This window comes from Thalassophryne amazonica, chromosome 1, assembly GCF_902500255.1.
Source record: "Thalassophryne amazonica chromosome 1, fThaAma1.1, whole genome shotgun sequence".
Taxonomy (NCBI): Eukaryota; Metazoa; Chordata; class Actinopteri; order Batrachoidiformes; family Batrachoididae; genus Thalassophryne; species Thalassophryne amazonica.
Window position 1 is genome coordinate 93717270 of NC_047103.1, and position 20047 is coordinate 93737316.

Genomic DNA, 20047 nt, shown 5'->3' on the forward strand with positions numbered 1-20047 from the left:
AGAAGTCAAAGCTACAGGCCTGAAATCATTAAGTACTTTGGGGGAGCCACTCTTTGCTTTTGGAACAATAACTGAATGTTACATGAAACAGATATGACGCGTACCCAGCACGGCCACATCACGGTCGCAAATGGTATGTCGCACATGCAGACAGAGTGGGCACGGATGTGTTGTGTGGGCCGCTGAAGAGGAGGTACTGCTGGCCCACCATCACCAGAGGGCGCCCTGCCTGGAGTGCGGGCTCCAGGCACCAGAGGGCGCCGCCGCCTCACGGGAGCAGCCTCGGTGACAGCTGTCACCCATCACCTGAGACAGCTGACGGCAATCATCAGTGGGGTATATCAGCAGGACGGCATCTCCACCTCATTGCCGAGATATCGTTTCTACCAGAGAGGTAACATATCAAAGCCTACTGAGTACACAGTTTTGACTGAGCTAGTTATTGGTTTACTGTTCCAACGAGAGGTGGAGGTACCTTTCCTGCCGTTCGGAGTTCTGGGTGCAAACGCGCCCCCATCTAACTGTTCTTTTTCCCTCGCCAGCAGTACCAGGTCCGACACGCGGAGGCAGTGGCCACCTGGGAGTTCGGGACTTGGCGGCTCCAGTATTCCCGGGGTCCTGTGGCGGAGGAAGCCGTGTGGTTCCGGTCTTACCTTGGAGAGGCGTCTCCTATCTTCGAGCCTGCCCACACGACACCTTTGTGTATTGACTTTGTCCATTTCTGTAATTGGTTGTATTCGTTGTGCACATTCACAACAGTAAAGCGTTGTTATTTTGACTTACTCCATTGTCCGTTCATTTGCGCCCCCTGTTGTGGGTCCGTGTTCCTACACTTTCCCAACAGGATGAAGCGTTATGCTATTTTATTGTTGGTTGTATTTATTCTGTGGGTATCACTGTTGTAATGTTGGTACTATTAACTTTGAACTTAACTTTGACTTTGCTATACATTTTTTTGGATGTTGCCTGCTTCAGAAATAGCTGAAAATATTTGTTTAGTTAAATGAACTGAATGCCAGTATCACAATAAAAACATCACATTGACTATCGTTTTTAGGTTATACTATATCTTGAAAATGAGAGCCAGTTTAAAATTGAAAACAATTTTCAGTGTCAGGGATCATAAATTAGTTAAGTTTTACTAAATTTATTTCTGAAACATTTTATTTGTATACTAGTGTTGTCATTGGCAATCTTGCATGACACATTCTGTATTTGTGTGCTTTGATGTTTGTGTCTTGTAGTCAACAACCGATTATGAGGAATCATCAGAGGACGACCTGCTGCCCAGGAACTGGAGCAAGGCTCAGCTGCAAATAAAGCAGTTAATGGCTGAGAATAAGATGCTTAAAAAAGGCAATCTTAAAGAGATTGTAGAAGCAATGAAAGGTACATATATATTAATATATATTTTTATGTCTTTTCATGTAGAGCTGAGATGAATATTTCTTAAGCCCCGGTCACAACCCACCGTGCGTTTTTTTTTTCGCCATACATTTTCTGCGGATGCCACGGCCACTATGTTTTTGTGAAAACGTACGGAGGCAGTAGCAAGAGGAGGGAGGGAGTACGTTCAACGCACATCTCTAGGAGTGTAACGATAAAGAGAGTTGACAATAAAGCAGTGTGTGTGTGTGTGTGTGTGTGTGTGTGTGTGTGTGTGTGTGTGTGTGTGTGTGTGTGTGTGTGTGTGTGTGTTGGGGGGGTGTCGCTTTTCTTTTTTTATGAGCGGGACCGGAGCGGCAGGTGTTTTTCGGCGTTGGCGATGCATGAGCATGTCCAGCCTGCAGCGGTCAGTTGTACGAGTGTTTACTTGCCTCGAAAAGTTACAGCTAGTTAACAGACTGAAGCTGTGGAGTGTGTGTTGCTGATGTTTGGAAATAAAGTCCAAGTTCAAGTGAGAAGCTGCGTTGTGCATGCAAGTCTGACGGCCTACGTATAGATTTGGTTAATTCAATATTCAAAATGTGCTGCTTTGAATCCGTACTGAGGCAGTACTCACAATGTGCGTCATCTGTACTGCTGGTGAATCCGCAGCCTGACCGCAGCACGCAGACACGCCGTAGAGGTTTTAGTGCATGCAGAACTTTCGCTGCGGTACTGTCAACTCTCTTTATCGTTACACTCCTAGAGACGTGTGTTGAACGTACTCCCTCCCTCCTCTTGCTACTGCCTCCGTACATTTTCACAAAAACGTAGTGGCCGTGGCATCCGCAGAAAACGTACGGCGAAAAAAAACGCACGGTGGGTTGTGACTGGGGCTTTATGGAGTATTAAGATTTGTAGTTTTTTAAGTTTGTTGTGGTTGATTTTATGTTTATTGTTTTGATTAATAACTGGTATAAAATATTAATTAATTACTTAATTAAATGATTTTTAAAAGTCAGTCTCTCTTCTGTCTGTCTCTCTCTCTCTCTCTCTCCTCTCTGTCTCTCTCTCTCTCTCTCTCTCTCTCCTGTCTGTCTCTCTCTTCTCTCTCTCCTGTCTGTCTCTCTCTCTCTCTCTCCTGTCTGTCTCTCTCTCTCTCTCCTGTCTCTCTGTCTCTCTCTCCTCTCTCTCCTCTCTGTCTCTCCTCTCTCCTGTTTCTCTCTCTCTCTCTCTCTCCTGTCTGTCTCTCTCTCTCTCTCTCTCTCCTGTCTGTCTCTGTGAGGGAACGAGAGACTCTTCACTCTCACACCGTATTTGAGCAAACTTTGGAAACATGAGGGCTTTCAACTGTAAAATAAAGCCTATAAATGAATTTCTGGGGCTATGCAAAGTAAAAGGAGCTCTTTTTACCTGAAGACTTTGACAGTTTTTTTTTCCACTGTGCGCTATGAGCTGCAGCGCTGCTCTGCTCTCTGCTGGCGAGGGAGGGGGGTGCGAGTGGGCAGTTCTGCACAAACAGCCTGGCTGAATTTTAGAAAAACTACCTGATAGCAGAGCAGAGTTTGACGGCGCTGTCAGAACACTGATGGCACGGCGCTGTTGTTCCACTGTCTGGGGAGAACCCTGTGATACCATGTTTTCTGATTGTCCGCTGCGTGGAGAGTGGCAGGAAAAAACGAAGATGCTTTCTTGCGAGGTGCGAGATAATTTGTAAATGAGAAACCAACTTGTCTGGTCAGACAACGATTTAGAGCTATTGCAAGTCCAATCACTTGTCCTGGACAATCGGACAAGCGTTAATGTAGATGGTAGTGTTGTCAGTGGTTGAGACTGTACTGTACTGTACTGTACTGTAGGCATCTAAAAATGCTCATAATGGGGTGAAACCTGATGGAAATCTCTTTGTGGTGTGTTGGTGATGTATGTATGTGCAAAATAAAATAAACTACTCCAGGCATGTTTATGACGAGAATATAACATCATAACTTTGTTACAAGGTTAAAGATTGATGTGTGATGAAGGCCTTTTAATAATAACTCACTTAAAGAAATAATGGCAAAACTCACATGTAAGTAAAAAAAAAAAAAACACAAAAAAGATTAATCGAAAAAATAATCAATTACTAAAATAATCGTTAGTTGCAGCCCTAGTTTGTTTTACTAGTGAGTGTTATGTGTCGGACGCGGGCGGAGGACTGACCAGCATTTGAAGTAAGACCCAGTATAAAATAAGCAGAGCACGGTACAAAGGATAACAGAATTTAATAAACATAACAGTGATGTGCAGAATAACAACGAATGAGTGCGTGGTCTGCAAGGTGGAAAGACGGTGCGCTCCCAGCAGCACAAACGGTCCGGAGCCAGAACAGTTCGGACCCAAGGACCCCGCCGACACCCCCCAGGTGGCCGCGACCAACCGAGTCTGTGAAAGAAGGAACCATAATGTGAGTCCACCACTCCACACACAGAGAGACCACTCAAAGGTGTACATAAACAGCAAACACTTCCTGGCTTAGTCACCAATCAGCTTCCCACCCTGCAGGCATGGAACACCCAGTTCAATTCTCCACTGCAGTGGAAGCTGATTAAACGACTAACATAACAGCTCAATATAATAAGGTGTGAGGGACACCACATTCACTGACTGTACTCATGTTAGTCACAAAACCTAAAGTACCTCAGGAAGTGTGCTGACGAGCGTGAGACCTCACCCCCTCCTCTTTCACAGACCATGGCATCAAACCTGGTACGGTCTCTGCATCCATGATGATGAGATGGCTCTCTAGACGACGATCTCACCCATCTGGTCACAAGGTCGAGTCTCTGGCAAATACACACTGTGTACTCCAGACTTAAATGCAACCATGCCCCAATCCATAAAGATGCACCACAGTTGTGAGTCCTGACGAGCTGCACATGACAAGCTTCAGGTGTTCAGGGTGAGGTCCTAATAACTCAGCCACACAGCCACTCAGTCCTGAACGCATGCCACCTGGAAGGAAAAACAAAAGACAGAGAACAGAAGACAGAAACAAAAGGCAGCCAGGCACTCCAGCCATACAACAGTGAGAGCATTTTACCGATTATACGGTAAAACGTGTGTGAATGTGAATAAGTATGTGAATAAGCCAGTTTTGAGTTTCTCAGTGTGCATGCGTTTTCACAACTGGTGACAGTGTTACTTTGTGCACAAACAGAACAACGTTGTCGGTTGCTTTAGGCCGTAATTTTGTATTTTATTGACTGTACAGCCAGTGACACAGCACCCATTTGGTGCATTTACCGGAACAGAACAGCTCAAAATACTACAGAAGACAAAGACTTTTTACTTCACACTTTGAAGTGACTTTTATTTGTTTCCGTAGGCTTCATACGCATTAAAATTCACCAGAATATACAAAATTTGACTTGGTCTTTTAAAAATGTTCTGGGGGAGCACCCCCAGACCCAAGACTATACCCCGCCCCCCCACCACCCTTTTATGTACCTTTATGTTCAGGTTTTGCATTCTTTTTATGCTCTCTCTCTCTCTCTCTCTCTCTCTCTCTCTCTCTCTCTCTCTCTCTCTCTCTCTCTCTCCTTGAGGTTATTTAGAGTAGATTTGTATACTGTATAATGTGTTTATTGTATTTATTAAGGAAAAAAGAGTGTGCCCCCACTACGCCACGTTTTAGGGAATTGCTGGCATTGATTTTTGCCAGAAAAAAATTTCAGTTGGATGAAAATTTATTGCTTTAACGTGGTTTAGACCTAGCTTAAACCATTTTACACTTGGTTTAGTCCTGATTTAGTTGTAATAACACCATAATTGTTCATTAAAACAATGAGGGGAGGTGATGGTCTAGCGGTTAAGGTGTTGGGCTTAAGTCCAGAAGATCATGGGTTCAAATCCCCGCCTGACTGGAAAATCACTCAGGGCCCTTGGGCAAGGCCATTAATCCCTATTGCTCCCGGTGTGTAGTGAGCGCCTTGTATGGCAGCACCCTGACATCGGGGTGAATGTGAGGCATAATTGATGCAGATGGAAAAGCGCTATATAAATGCAGTCCATTTACCATTTATTTACCATTAAAAGTTAAACTCTTAAAATATGTCAAAAATTAATGTAAAATAGTCTTCCTAAAAAAAAATAAGTATAAAAGTATTGACTTTTTAATGTACTTTATGAGAAACATAAATATATATTACATATACATACATATTATGTATACATACATACATATACATACATATTATATATACATATATTAAAAAGTCAATACTTTTATACTCAAGAAGAATTTGAATCTGATAGTTTTACTTAAGTAAATCTGTTGCTTCTGTATATGAGGAGTGCTTCTTAAACCACTGGATAATTCTTAAACATTTAACAAGTAATAATATGCAGTAAAGATACACAGGATCTTATTGAGGTTTTTTAAACTTGCATTAACTAGCAGGCGTAAGGTTTGAAGTTTATAAACATTTTTTTTCTCATTTCATTCTCAACAGAGCTTCCAGACGTTGTGCATAAGTTGAAAGAAATAGCTGAACAATTTTCATCAGCTTCCATGAGTGCATCAGCTGCATCAACACCTGTGCGAACACTAATGCAGTCATCAGAGCCATCAGAACTACCAGTGTCTTCCCCTGCCTCTGATTCTGCTGACATGTTAATTCTTTAACTATGCTCTTATAATCCAGTGACATTTCTGTTTTTATATATAAAAAATTCTGATAGGAACAGTAATATAAAACATTTGGGGTGGGTTTTGACTAGATGTGTACATTTCAAATCTCTAGGTGGCACTGTAATTATTTTAATCTCCAATTTCTATAGGCACTATTTGGCAAATTTATGTCAAATTTTTACAAGGAGTACATTGTGTCTCCAGACTATTTCACCCATGTCTGTCGTAACACTGAAATTCATATCAAATAAATCTGTTTATAGCACTCTTGGTTACAACATTAAGTAAGCTTTGAGGCTTGACTTTGTTCTTCACAAATCTGTCAGACAGTTTTCTTTCATTGGGCCTTTCACTGACCTGAAATGTGGCTGATGTAGACTGATGAGATAGTTGTAAAATAAAGTATTAAGTTCAATAAATGCTGATAAAAATGATGACAACACAATAAACACACAAACACAATAAACATGTGGGTGCGTCACAAAGTAGTACTCAAAAAATTTTTGCAAGGTAGGTAAGTCTGCCACTGCGTCACATTGCCGGCTTTACGGCACGATAGTCTGATGATTTCAGGCCAAACAAAGAGACAAACACTATACATAACAAAAACAGATACCATATTTTCTGGACTATAAAGCGCACCTCATTATAAGCCGCACCCATTGATTTTTGGGAAGAAAATAAAAAAAATACTTAAATTAGCCGCACTGGACTAAAATCCGCATCCTGTATTTTGATCTGGGGTTCAGCGTGATGTTCCCTGTTGCGTGTGCATCTGTCTCCGTTAAGCCGTGGTCACAACCCGCCGTACTTGCACGTGTGTGCAGTCTACTTGCAAAAACGTGGGCTAAATTTGGAGATCCGTACGTCGTAAGTACTGCCTCAGTACGAATTTAGGAGCACGCAGACACGCTGTAGAGGTTTTAGTGCATGCAGAACTTTCGTTGCGGTCAGGCTGCGGATTCATCAGCAGTACAGATGACGCACGTTGTGAGTACTGCCTCAGTATGGATTTAGGAGCACGCAGACACGCCGTAGAGGTTTTAGTGCATGCAGAACTTTCATTGCGGTCAGGCTGCGGATTCACCAGCAGTATAGATGACGCACGTTGTGAGTACTGCCTCAGTACGGATTCCAAACGTCAGCAACACACACTCCACAGCTTCAGTCTGATAACTAGTTTTAACTTTTCGAGGCAAGTAAACACTCGTACAACTGACCGCTGCATGCTGGACATGCTCATGCATCGCTGACTCCGAAAAACACCTGCCGCTCCGGTCCCGCTCATAAAAAATAAAAGCGACCCCACACACACACACACACACACACACACACTGCTTTATTGTCAACTCTCTTTATCATTACACTCCTAGAGACGTGCGTTGAACGTACTCCCTCCCTCCTCTTGCTACTGCCTTCGTAAGTTTTCACAAAAACGTAGTGGCCGTGGCATCCGCAGAAAATGTATGGTGAAAAAAAACGCACGGTGGGTTGTGACCGGGGCTTTACGCTCTGCCCATGTCGAGTGGTGAACGTGTCACACCAGTGGCTCTTTAAGCCTTTAAGCGAATAGAGGACGTGAGAGACCAGCAAAAACCTCACGAGGTAAACGTTTGCCATGGTCTGATTATGTTTAGTGATACATTTCATCTGTTTAAGCAGAGACTTCAGGCTGTTGCAGCTCTCCTGTCCCGTGTAGCCGCTCATAGTGTTGTTTTCCTTGTAAATTCCTTGTTCTCGTAATGTTACCTAATCTTGAAGATAATTTAGCTTTTTCTCAAAATGCCGCTTAATATTTGCATTTTAACAAGAGCTACAGACTGTATAAATAAGACACACTGGCCTTGTTGCTGTCATAATGAAAGTAAAGGCTTCAGTCCACACGTCTGGAAAGATGTGCTTTTCAGAGTCCACTTTTCTCATTTTTGACAACACCATCGTAGTTTATTCAGTTTTCTGATGCATGTACTACGAGAGAGCAGCTAAACAGTTGTTGACTGCTGTCTGGTCCTTCTATCAGCAAAACATTCCCAGGCAGACAGGGCTGTTCAAAAATCACTTACTTACTGCCTGGCCCCAGTAAAAATCCTTATATTAGCTGCAGCGCATTATTAGTCGCGGGCTCCAAATATAAGGATAAAAGTAACGGCTTGTAGTCCGGAATATACGGTATTTGTTTGTGATAACTTTTTCATTTTTCTGTCAAGGCAGAATCCCTTTCATTGTTTCCATGAGACTGTTTATAGGACAGCACCAAACAATGGGCAGAATGTTTTTAGTGCTCTTGGATAACATTTTGCCCGTAGTCTTGGTAACAATAATAAATAGCCATTTGCAAATAACTGATTATTGTTTTGCAGGTGTCTCTTGTTCCAGGCTCTGATGTCAAAGTCCCCAGGCAGAAGCTAAGCACTCTGCGAAATTCAAATTTGTCTGTTTATATTGGGGACCTTGCAGTGCTTGTCTACGGCAGGGAAACGCTGTCTTGCTCAAGTTTAACAGGGAGACAGTCAGGAGCACACAAAGATGTGGAATCCAAACCACAACTTGATGGAACAAAACTTGATGCTATTATTGGTGAGTATTATTTTTCTCAGTTAATTATTACACTTTTTACCTTTTTATAAAAATGATGTATTTTAGATGTAAAAAATAGAGTGCTACAGTGCCTGTGAGTGCTAAAAACTGCATGTTCTTGATACACATTGTTGGGGAGTAATAGGCCTTTCACATTGAACGCGTCGGAAGCGTCAAACGCATTACAAATCGGTCTAAAAAGCATTATTTTCAATGAGACATGTTGCTTTTTAGATGCGTCAGAAGCATCGCATCAAAAGCCGAGCTAAACCGAGGCTTCTGACAGGAGCGCTCATTGCTCCCCACCTTTTCAACCAGGGGGGACAGAATATGGTATGTCTCCCCCACCTTCTGACATATGTGTACTTGAAACATGCTATGTCAGTCTTACGTGCAAACCATGTCAGTCTTATGTGCAAAACCATGTCAGAATAGTATCTTTGTTTCTGCAAGTTTGTATTTTTAGCAGCATTGACTTGTTTACACCTGTTTCTTGTTTGTCACATTCAGAATTTTCTGGGACTGCATTTGTCCAGATTTGAAACCAAAAATAGTTGCCTCTAGGGACTAGTGTCTACACATAAGTATCAATGGACCATATGCATGAACTTAAACTCATTTATTTGGCACACAACTCGCCAACAACAAAAACTGATATACAAAACAATTCCACAGTGACATATGCGATCAATATGCAAATTTACTAAATTCTGAAAGTTAGAAAAGGAAATCAGAAAAGCTATCTGGGACCTCAGAAAGCCCATCTGCAATTATTGCTTGATCTCCAAAGTCTATGCAAGCGAAATTATGTTCAGTAGGAGTGTTGTCATTAGTGCCACTTCGAAAATTATATTCATGATAAGTAATTTATCTTTAACTTATGATCTGTTGTTTTTTCAAACTTATGCAAAAACAAATCTTGAGGAAAAAAAATACAGTATGCAATAGTTAATAATTATTAAGAACCTGTTCTTTCATATTTATGAATACATTTTACCACATAGCAGTTGTTTTTTAATGACAACTCAACCTATCATTCTTTTTGAGTTCTACACATGTAGAACTTATATCCACAGTTTCAAATTGCTTAAGTCAAATGGTGTCCACTTTATGGTCTTCTCAAAACATTAAAATTACAGTTCTGGATGCTCAGAATACATCTGAGCTTATCTAGAAACCGTTGGCTTCTGGGGGCCTAAAGCGGCCCCCAGACCCACGGCTCTTGGGCTTCCTCGCACTTTGTACCCCCAATTTCTAGTTCTAAACTGCATTTTTTAAGTCTGGTAGATTATTTATATCTCATTTCAACCAGGAAAACAGACACTAAATAAATACAAATGGTTATTATAAATGCAACAGCAAATAATTTAACAATGACTGCAGTGTGATTGTAAAGTAGGATTTCTGTGACATAACCTCATGATGAATTTTTTTTAATGGTCATTTCATCTTGTAATTACATTAAAATATGTAATTACCTTTAATGTTGTTATCAGGACAGAGTCATTTCTAAAATATGAATTTGAGCACAATAAGTGGAGAGCTTCTACCTGTGCAAATGTCTTTGGACTTTGATTCGTGGACATTTTTAATGATCTGTTCATTTATTGTTAAAAGATAAAAATGAAACAGGTTTTTTAAAAATAATAAAATAGTTGCTGTTTAAAGAGCCTTTTATTTAGAAGCAGGTGATGTTCTGCTGGATTCTCAGGACCAGACGAAGGTCTCTTCTGCAGCTTTGACCTCTGGTGGTGTTGCTGAAGAGCAGAGATGTTTTGTTTCGACTGGACTTCATGGTGTTCAGGTCATCAGTGGAAGTTTGGTTGTCTGCACAGCAAATGTTCCTGATTGGGACAAATAAATATTTATTTAAATATGAAGAAACATTAAACAGTTTATATATAAAAAGGAAAAAACCCCGGAAAAAAAATTGAAAAAAAAAACTCCCAAAAAAAAGTTATTTAAAGTTGAGCTTTTGTGGTGTCTGAAAAAAGCTGTAGCTTTATTTGGTAAAAATAAAAAAGACTGAACCATTTACAAATTAAAGCGTTCACTCAGATCAACTGTGCTAAAAGGCTAAGCTGACATTAGCTGATCAATAAACCTTCACAGCAGTGCAAATGTCACATTTTATTTTAATATTATTCTCACCTCGATAAAGCTGCAGAACTAAACTCCGTTGGGCAAACTGGGACTTCGCATATATCCAAAAAGTGGGAGATTTCGGACTGAGTGGGTTTGCTTCATCCCACAGGCTGCCTGCCTCGCTCTGCCCAGTGATGATGCCTGAAGGCCGGCTTCTCCGTGCGGGTCGGCCCGCTGTTGCGGTTCGATGGATATCCCACCAAGTCATCAGTCCTCCCTCGGTCGGCGTCACGCCAAAAAGTAGCTGAAAAAAGCTTCTCCCAGCAGGGTGATGGGAGAATCTTTGTGCTGCTGTTTTTTAAAGCTTTTTTGTGGTTCAGGCAACGCAAATTCAAGTTGGCAATCACTGAACTTTTTTCAGGTTGTGGAAACAGCCAGAGTGTGATGTAGCAATCTCCGCCCCCTTGCCGCTTCCGAAGCGAAGCGTCTGACGTCACACGTCGGACGCGTTAAAGCGTTGGGAGGCGTTATGAAGCTTTCAGTGTGAAAGGCCCATAACAGAATACATGTATTCAGAATGCTGTGAGTAACTCTATTCTGGTACAGTGTTTTCATTTGATATTGGGGGTTAGAATAAACATACTTTACTAAAATCAAAGGGACACATGTCAAGAAAGATGACTTTAAGCTTGCTTTCAGCTTGTTTCCATCTTGGAATATAATACGTGCCATGGGATTAATACACATGTTGTTGGATTAAACTGAACAGTGTTTGGTACTTTCCCGGAGTAAGTGAGGTCATACCGGACTTTTCCATTGCAGATGGGGAGGCCCATGGAATGAACTCAGTGGTGAAGACGATGGAATATGTCTAAGATGATTCTAACATAACAAGTATGATTAAATGAACTATTAATGTAATAAAATTAAGAGTTGATTAGAAAAAGTATGTTAGAAATAAGTGAAATGAATGATTGAAGAAGTTGTTTTTCATTGCAGTCAGAAGAAAGAGGGATTGAAGAAGTTGTTTTTCATTGCAGTTAGAGAGAAAGAGGAAGTTAGTGATGTCGTACGCAGAGCAAGAGAAGCTGATGATAAACAACTGATCAAATGATTAAGATGTGAAAATATGAAATGAATAATAAGGAATGAAAATGTTTGTATATGATCATATGATTTGTGTTTATGTGAAAGAGAGTTGTAATGAAATGATTGAATATGATTGATGTGATTCTAAAGACATGATTTAAAAAGAATGAATTCTCAGAAAAGCTGAAGTGTTAACAGAAAAGAGGAACTTGAGAAATAAGTTACTGGCAAAGGGCTGCAGATGGCTTCCAGTAAGGGACGGAGAAGGGAGGAGGTTTTGAGTCACCAGCATCCCCATGGTAACCAAGCTCATCTAAATACAAAGTATATAAACTGTAAAACACCAGGAAACGGGGTTATTCTTCCAGGGAGAGGTGCTGTTGTCACTTCTCCCCTGCTACGAGGAGATCACAAGACTTGACCATCTTGTGAGCAGCAATTGGAATCGTGGAGTGAGAGGATTGGAGCCATAAGAGATCATTTGAGAGAGTTTTCAACTCCCACTCAGGCCGTCCAGTCACGGAGTAGCAGAGCACTGGAGAATAATCACTGGCCTTAAGTCTCAGAGTGATGCTGAAAAACTAATTCATGCATTTATTTCCTCTAGGCTGGACTATTGTAATTCATTATTATCAGGTTGTCCTAAAAGTTCCCTAAAAAGCCTTCAGTTAATTCAAAATGCTGCAGCTAGAGTGCTGACGGGGACTAGAAGGAGAGAGCATATCTCACCCATATTGGCCTCTCTTCATTGGCTTCCTGTTAATTCTAGAATAGAATTTAAAATTCTTCTTCTTACTTATAAGGTTTTGAATAATCAGGTCCCATCTTATCTTAGGGACCTCGTAGTACCATATCACCCCAATAGAGCGCTTCGCTCTCAGACTGCAGGCTTACTTGTAGTTCCTAGGGTTTGTAAGAGTAGAATGGGAGGCAGAGCCTTCAGCTTTCAGGCTCCTCTCCTGTGGAACCAGCTCCCAATTCAGATCAGGGAGACAGACACCCTCTCTACTTTTAAGATTAGGCTTAAAACTTTCCTTTTTGCTAAAGCTTATAGTTAGGGCTGGATCAGGTGACCCTGAACCATCCCTTAGTTATGCTGCTATAGACGTAGACTGCTGGGGGGTTCCCATGATGCACTGTTTCTTTCTCTTTTTGCTCTGTATGCACCACTCTGCATTTAATCATTAGTGATCGATCTCTGCTCCCCTCCACAGCATGTCTTTTTCCTGGTTCTCTCCCTCAGCCCCAACCAGTCCCAGCAGAAGACTGCCCCTCCCTGAGCCTGGTTCTGCTGGAGGTTTCTTCCTGTTAAAAGGGAGTTTTTCCTTCCCACTGTAGCCAAGTGCTTGCTCACAGGGGGTCGTTTTGACCGTTGGGGTTTTACATCATTATTGTATGGCCTTGCCTTACAATATAAAGCGCCTTGGGGCAACTGTTTGTTGTGATTTGGCGCTATATAAAAAAAAAATTGATTGATTGATTGAAGTCTGAGTGAGGAAGTTTCAACGTTTTCTCTCTCAAGGAACATCACATCCTACCAGAATGGATTAGATCAACTTTTGGTTGATTGAAGAAGGAATAAACTCTTATGTGGATTAATTTCCTGAAGGATTACAACATCACACAAGGATCGTGGTCAGCTAACAGCTAATAGCTGATGAAGAGGAAATCAAGTTAATCGAACTGGGGATTTTAACATCAAAAAACCTCCTTCCCTCACTCCTAGAAAAATTGTTAAGAAATCAATCCAGTCCAGTCAAAGTAAGATCAGACAGCATTATTGAATTAAAAACAAAAATCTCTGCCAATCATTATTCTGATTATATTTGAATTACTGTTGTGAAATTATCATCATATAACCTATTTTGATTATGTTGTCGGCACTTGCAAAACCTGCAATAAATTTCCAAGCATGCAGTTAAAGTGTTAAGGCTCGGACATTGGATTTATTGATGCTTCTTAAGGTGTAAAAGTTAAAGATTATTGGGTGTACAACATCAAAAAGTGCTCTAAAAGGTTAGTCTGATTTTTAATGAAATGAACGTATCCTGGGGGCTCGCTGTACGAGTCACTAAATTCAAAATCTAGCAACATTCCAAGAGCCCTGATCCATAAGAGGAGAGCTGCCGTTAACGGGCGTGGCCGGCTCGTATCCTGGTTCCAGAGGAGGCTATTCGACCGGGGTGCGAGATCAGCGTCAGCGGGGTGGACGTCCGGATGGAGGCAGTGAGCGGCTAGACGAATCTCCTCGCCACCAGCTTGAACAGCCTTTGTGCAGCCCTGCCGGGTAATACCCGTGGAGACACGAAGGTCGGACCCCAGAGACGGAGAGCTGGTTTTTAGTACACAAACACATTCATCAGAGGGTGAGCGTGTGCCGCGAGTATCTAAAAATAATAATAACGCGATCTGACACGTGGCGCCCGAACAGGGACCTGACGAAGTGTAGTCGGGTCCGAGGAAGAATCCTGGCCAAAGGAGAGTCTTTGCCATTGGATAGGTGGAAAGCCCCTGAGTAGATCACCAAAGGAGACAGTGTTGTGGAGAGTGTCGGCTGATGGCCTGTATAGGTCCAGTAACGGCTTGAAACATATCTGTTTTCCAGAGGTGTGAAAATTTGGAGGCGACCACCAGAAGGACGAAGTAAAGACAACAGGAGCAAGTATCCCAGGGAGCTGGGATCAAGGACGAGAAGCAGACATGTCACTGCTGGATCGTCTGAATTGGGACGAGAAGCAGACGTGTCACTGCTGGATCGTCTGGACTGGGATGAGAAGCAGACGGAGATAGCCTGCTGGATCGTCACGAAACGACGAGGAAGGGAAGCAGATGAGGGAGCCTGCTGGATTGGATCATCAAGAGAGCAGGTATGAGAGTATACCGTGCAAAATGGTGATCTACAAGAGAGAATAGGATCATCAACCCGTGAGGTTCCTGAGGGGAGAAGCGGGAAAAAGGAGCAGCTGATTTGGAGTTAACCTCTGGAATTAGCGCTGAATAGCCAAGTAGTCTGTCACTCATCTCTGACTCAAGGCGCCAAGAGAGGCTTTGAGAGGCAGACGACTCGAGACGACAAGGACCATAGCTGAAGTCAAGGAGACGACAGTGGTGGAATCGACAATCTCAGCAACCGAGAGAATAAAGGGAGGATAATCAGTACGAAACAGTAAGGTTAGTGTTAAAAACAAGCAGTGAAAATATGGCTGAAGAAGAGTCAGGACCCGTAGCAACCCCTGAATCCGAACATGACGAGGAAAAAGAAGTGAATATTCGGCCACACAGAGTGGTATTGTATGGACGAGGATATGATTCTTGGGCAGAAACAGTTCAAAAGTATGTCAGAGATCAAAGTGTAGAAACTGATGAAGAAAGTTTCAAAGAAGCTATGGCAGGAACTATACACACATTAGGGATATATTATCCAGGTCAGCATAAAGAGGGGCAGATCCTGGCCGTTTTGGAAAGCCCACCAGTCCCAAAGGACAAAACGGGGACCAGAGAGTGGCTTGAGTGGTGGTGCAAACTTCTTGGAGAAGAGTGGAAAAGAGGACAAATTACCACCTTAATAAGTCCTGAGAAAAGTTATGACTCCGTAGTAAAAATGACAGCTGAGTAGAGACGGTCCTGGTAGATGTTAAAGCAAAATCAGCGTCCATGTATGCTGAGTTTAAGTCCATGGCAGAACGACTAAAAGGGTTAGGAAGAATGCTTAAGGAGCAATATCCTATAATGGAGGATAGGAATGGAAGTCAGTTCTTCGACAATGAAGACGAGAGCAAGATAGATTTCCAGGCCAAACCCGAACAAAGTGATGAGGAAAACGAGCCAGAGGAAAATGGAGATGAATTGACATCCCCGGGAGGTCCTAATTCTGGAGTAAATGGTCAAGAATATAAAAGCCCGGACCAGCTCCACACAAGCTTTGACCCGGTGTGGCAAAATTTGCCCTTAGGAAGTGTGAGAGGAACAACCTCAACAGTTAAAAAACAGACAGAACGCCTGATTGAACAGGATAAAAGACGAAGAAGCCTTCAAGGAGTATCTGGACAGATATTCCATCAATCGCCGGAATGTGGGCCCAGAAGCTTGGGACAGCTTAAATCTGAAGAATGTGCTGCCGGACCGAGTTACCATATTAAAGAGGAAGGGCGTTCGCAGGAAATCTTTAGAAAATCTAAAGCAAAAACCCACCATGTATACATTGAATCTGACTACATGGAGGACTTGAACCCTATGCCCGAAGGAACCAAAAAAATGGTGACCCAAGATGGAAGACGGGCATATCATTATTTTGGCAGTCCTTGGGATATAGATGGAGATAGTCTCATTGTCTTCACAAATCACAGACTGAAAATTGCCAACCGAAAATTCCGAGCAAAGTTCAAGGAGCGGGCAGGCAAAGAATACCAAGAGGAGCTTAAGAACATAAAGGGGAGAAGTCTGGATGGAAAATCGATGGTGATAACAAGCGCACCACGAATGGATTATCATGCACTCATACATGTGCCCTTTGAAAGCTACCCAGGGAGAGAAAATTCAATCGAATACACGGAGAAAATGTTGAAAACTCTGGGAATAGCTATTGATTTGGCCAAAGAACGCCAGCATCGGCGAGTGGTAATATGTGTGGACGGATTACGATCTGGACATATGACATGGGAAGAGGCAGAAAAGGTTGCCATGGCAGCCGTGAACCTACACATGCATACCCCAGGAGTATGGGGATCAATGAGAGAAATAGTGGTGGTCACTAGCAATGAGCAGGAGCAAGATCGAGTGAGAAGGGCACTTGAAGCGGTGAACCTAGGACCAAATAGAGCAGGTCCAAAGAAGGGTGCAGTTGGAGCAAGTGGAGTGGCAACTAGTCCCCCGTTAGTGATGCAGCCCATTCCCATGGCGACAAGTGAGAAAAGATCAGTACATGCTGTAGGAGTGCAGCGATTAAGGATTAAAACCCCACGACCAACATTAAAACAAGTTGCAAGTGGGCTCCAGACTATCATACACCCGACAGGCTCCCAATCTCGGATGAAAGAGCCTTTCCAGACTCCTCCACCGGATAATGGAGAAGAGGATCCTATATTCATTCCTTTACCAGTCGGAAATACTGAAGCAACTGGGGCACCCCGAAAGTCAGAACAAAACGGGGACCCACAACCACAAGACCTATGTCCTCCCCATGAATCTGATATGGATGAGGACCAGGAAAGAGAGTCTGAAGAGGAGATCAATCCACAAGACTCAGAAGAGGATGAACCGCTATCTGTGGTAGGGGAAAGAGAAGTCTCACGCCCAGAACTATGAACTGGACGCTACAGAGGATGAAAGAAAGAGGTTGGGGTGTATAATGTGCGCGTAGCCTCTGAGAGAATTGCAAGAGATGTCAGAGTCAACCCAGTGGAGACCCAAGATAAGCGACAAACCTATGCTCCAGAAGTTGGACAAACTGGGTATGACATCCCAGAAGAGTGGATAGAGCGACAAGATGAAAAGAAAACTCTCGAGGTAACAGCTACTGTTGGAGAGTGGGCTAATATACTAATGTGGCCCTTTTATCCCACACTAACGGCCTGTAAAGAGCTAACAAATAACTTCAGAGTCGCCTATTTAGGCGTTGCCCATGATGTGATGTTGAGAAAACTAAAAACAGCAGCTTTACGCTGGTCACGGCAAGTGTTGAGAGAAACCAATGAAGAAAATCTGGATGATGAGGGAGAAACAATTCCACCATCGTCAGGATTACAAGCGAGCCTCCCAAATCAGAACTTTCCTGCTGGATCTAGAGAGCAAAGTCTGCCAGCAATTCAAGCTGAAATTCAAGCAGACGGCAGGGAATTCCGTGAATTCAAGAAATTAAAGATGCTGGTGAGAGAGAAAGAACCAAATGAAGACTTAAAGGATTATTTGAAAGAAGTGTGGCCCCTTATTGACAGAGCTTCGAACAGTGAAGAGGGTAAATCTATGTGGCTAGCCCAAGTTACCAGTCAACCCATCAGTCGGGGTGAACCAGCACGAAACCATTATGCCAGGTTAGTGTTGGAAGATCCTAACGATGAAGATTCCCATATTGCTCGAGCTAAAGCTGGACTAGACAAAGGTCAAACATTGGTTCAAGTTTGGCATGGGCTGAAACAGACGATTTTGCCACAACGCTATGTTAGGGCACTGAGAGAGGTCACTAAGGGAAGAAGAGGGGAGATAACTTTTGTAAAAATGCCCATAGATGGCACAACAGTCCCACAAATGGATGCGGTGGTAAAGAGCTGGGATCTGGAGCAGCAGTTCTATGAAGAAAAGAGGAAGAAGGAGAGCACACCGAGATCAGGACAAAAACCGGTGGGAGTAGAGAAAAGAAATTCAGTGCCTAAACCACCACCTCCTCAGTCCCATCAAACACCACAGAGGAATAATCAAAGGCCTCCAGCTGGACAATGGAGCTCTCGGCCGAGAGGTCCACCACCTCCACCACCACAATCGCGACCTACACCGGCACCTCGTAGTGGTGGCTATCTCCCTAAAGAGGAGTACGACAAATTAACTCCAGAACAAAGAAAAACCCTTCAGGAAGTCTGCCAAGCTACAGCGGCGGCTGGAGGGCAGAAGAAGTAATGGCTTCGGAGGCGCGGGTCACGCTAGACCATGCCTACTGGGAAGGGGACGATATCTACACTGATGTGGATGGAGAACCATACCTAGTGGACACGGGAGCAGAGGTGTCCATGACATCAGTCAAGGATTTGAGAGAATTGCATCGGCCCAAAAGACTTCGAACTCTAATAAGAAAAAATTACAAGCAAGAGTTGTACGAATGGGTATAACTCCAATTGGAAAGAGTCCGGTAAGCTGGTACAAAGAAGTGGATGTACCGGCTGTCACAGAAGAAAAAATTGAAGAAAGTGATTTCTCTGAAGTAGGGAAAGAAAAATTGAGGGAAATTATCTCCGAAGCTAAAGTAGCACGATTTAAAAATGATTGTGGAGATTTGGGGACTAAACACATTCATGTCATCGAAGGGGGGAGTACATCCACCAGTGCGACAATACCCCTTGAACCCTGGAGCGGTTGAGGAAATGGATAAAATAGTGAAAGAATTGGAAGCTTTGGGGATCATTCGAGTGGAATTAAATCCGATCACTAACAGCCCCATCCAAGCAGTTAAGAAGCCAGAGTCGGCAGGAGGAGGCTGGAGACCAGTAATCAACTTCAAGGCTCTCAATCGACGAACAATAGCCAATAGAGCGAGTTTGATAAATCCCCAAGGAGCACTGAAGACGCTCCAAATTAAGAAATACAAATCATGCATTGATGTGGCAAATGGATTCTTTTCCCTGCGATTAGCAAAACAGTCACAAGGGAAAACAGCATTCACACATAAGGGGAAAAGTTATGTGTGGCAACGACTCCCGCAGGGATACAGAAATTCACCAAATGTGTTCCAAGCAGCAGTAATGGAAATATTGAAAGATCTGGGAGTAACAGTCTACATCGATGATGTGTTTATCGCAGATGATGATGAAAATGAACACCTAATGCAGCTGCAAAAGGTGATACAGAAGCTCACAGAAGCTGGATTAAAACTCAACCTGAAGAAATGTCAGTTTGGACAATTCAAGGTTAACTATTTGGGATTCCAGGTATCATCAGACCTGGGACTCTCAGAAGTATACAGAGAAAAATTGAGTCAGATTAAACCACCTCAATCTGAGAATGACCTACAGAAAATATTGGGACTGTGTAACTATGTGAGAGATCACGTTCCACACTATCAGAAATACGCAATCAATCAATCAATCAATCAATTTTTTTTTTATATAGCGCCAAATCACAACAAACAGTTGCCCCAAGGCGCTTTATATTGTAAGGCAAGGCCATACAATAATGATGTAAAACCCCAACGGTCAAAACGACCCCCTGTGAGCAAGCACTTGGCTACAGTGGGAAGGAAAAACTCCCTTTTAACAGGAAGAAACCTCCAGCAGAACCAGGCTCAGGGAGGGGCAGTCTTCTGCTGGGACTGGTTGGGGCTGAGGGAGAGAACCAGGAAAAAGACATGCTGTGGAGGGGAGCAGAGATCGATCACTAATGATTAAATGCAGAGTGCAAAGCCCCTTTATGCTTGTCTCAAGAAGAAACCTAATGGACAAGAGCAAAAGCAATGGATTTGGACAGCTACAGATCAGGATTGCTTGGAAAAGTTAAAGAAAGCCATTCAAGATGCAGTTAGGCTGGAGCCGCGTAGTCTGACTACTCGTCTGCTAG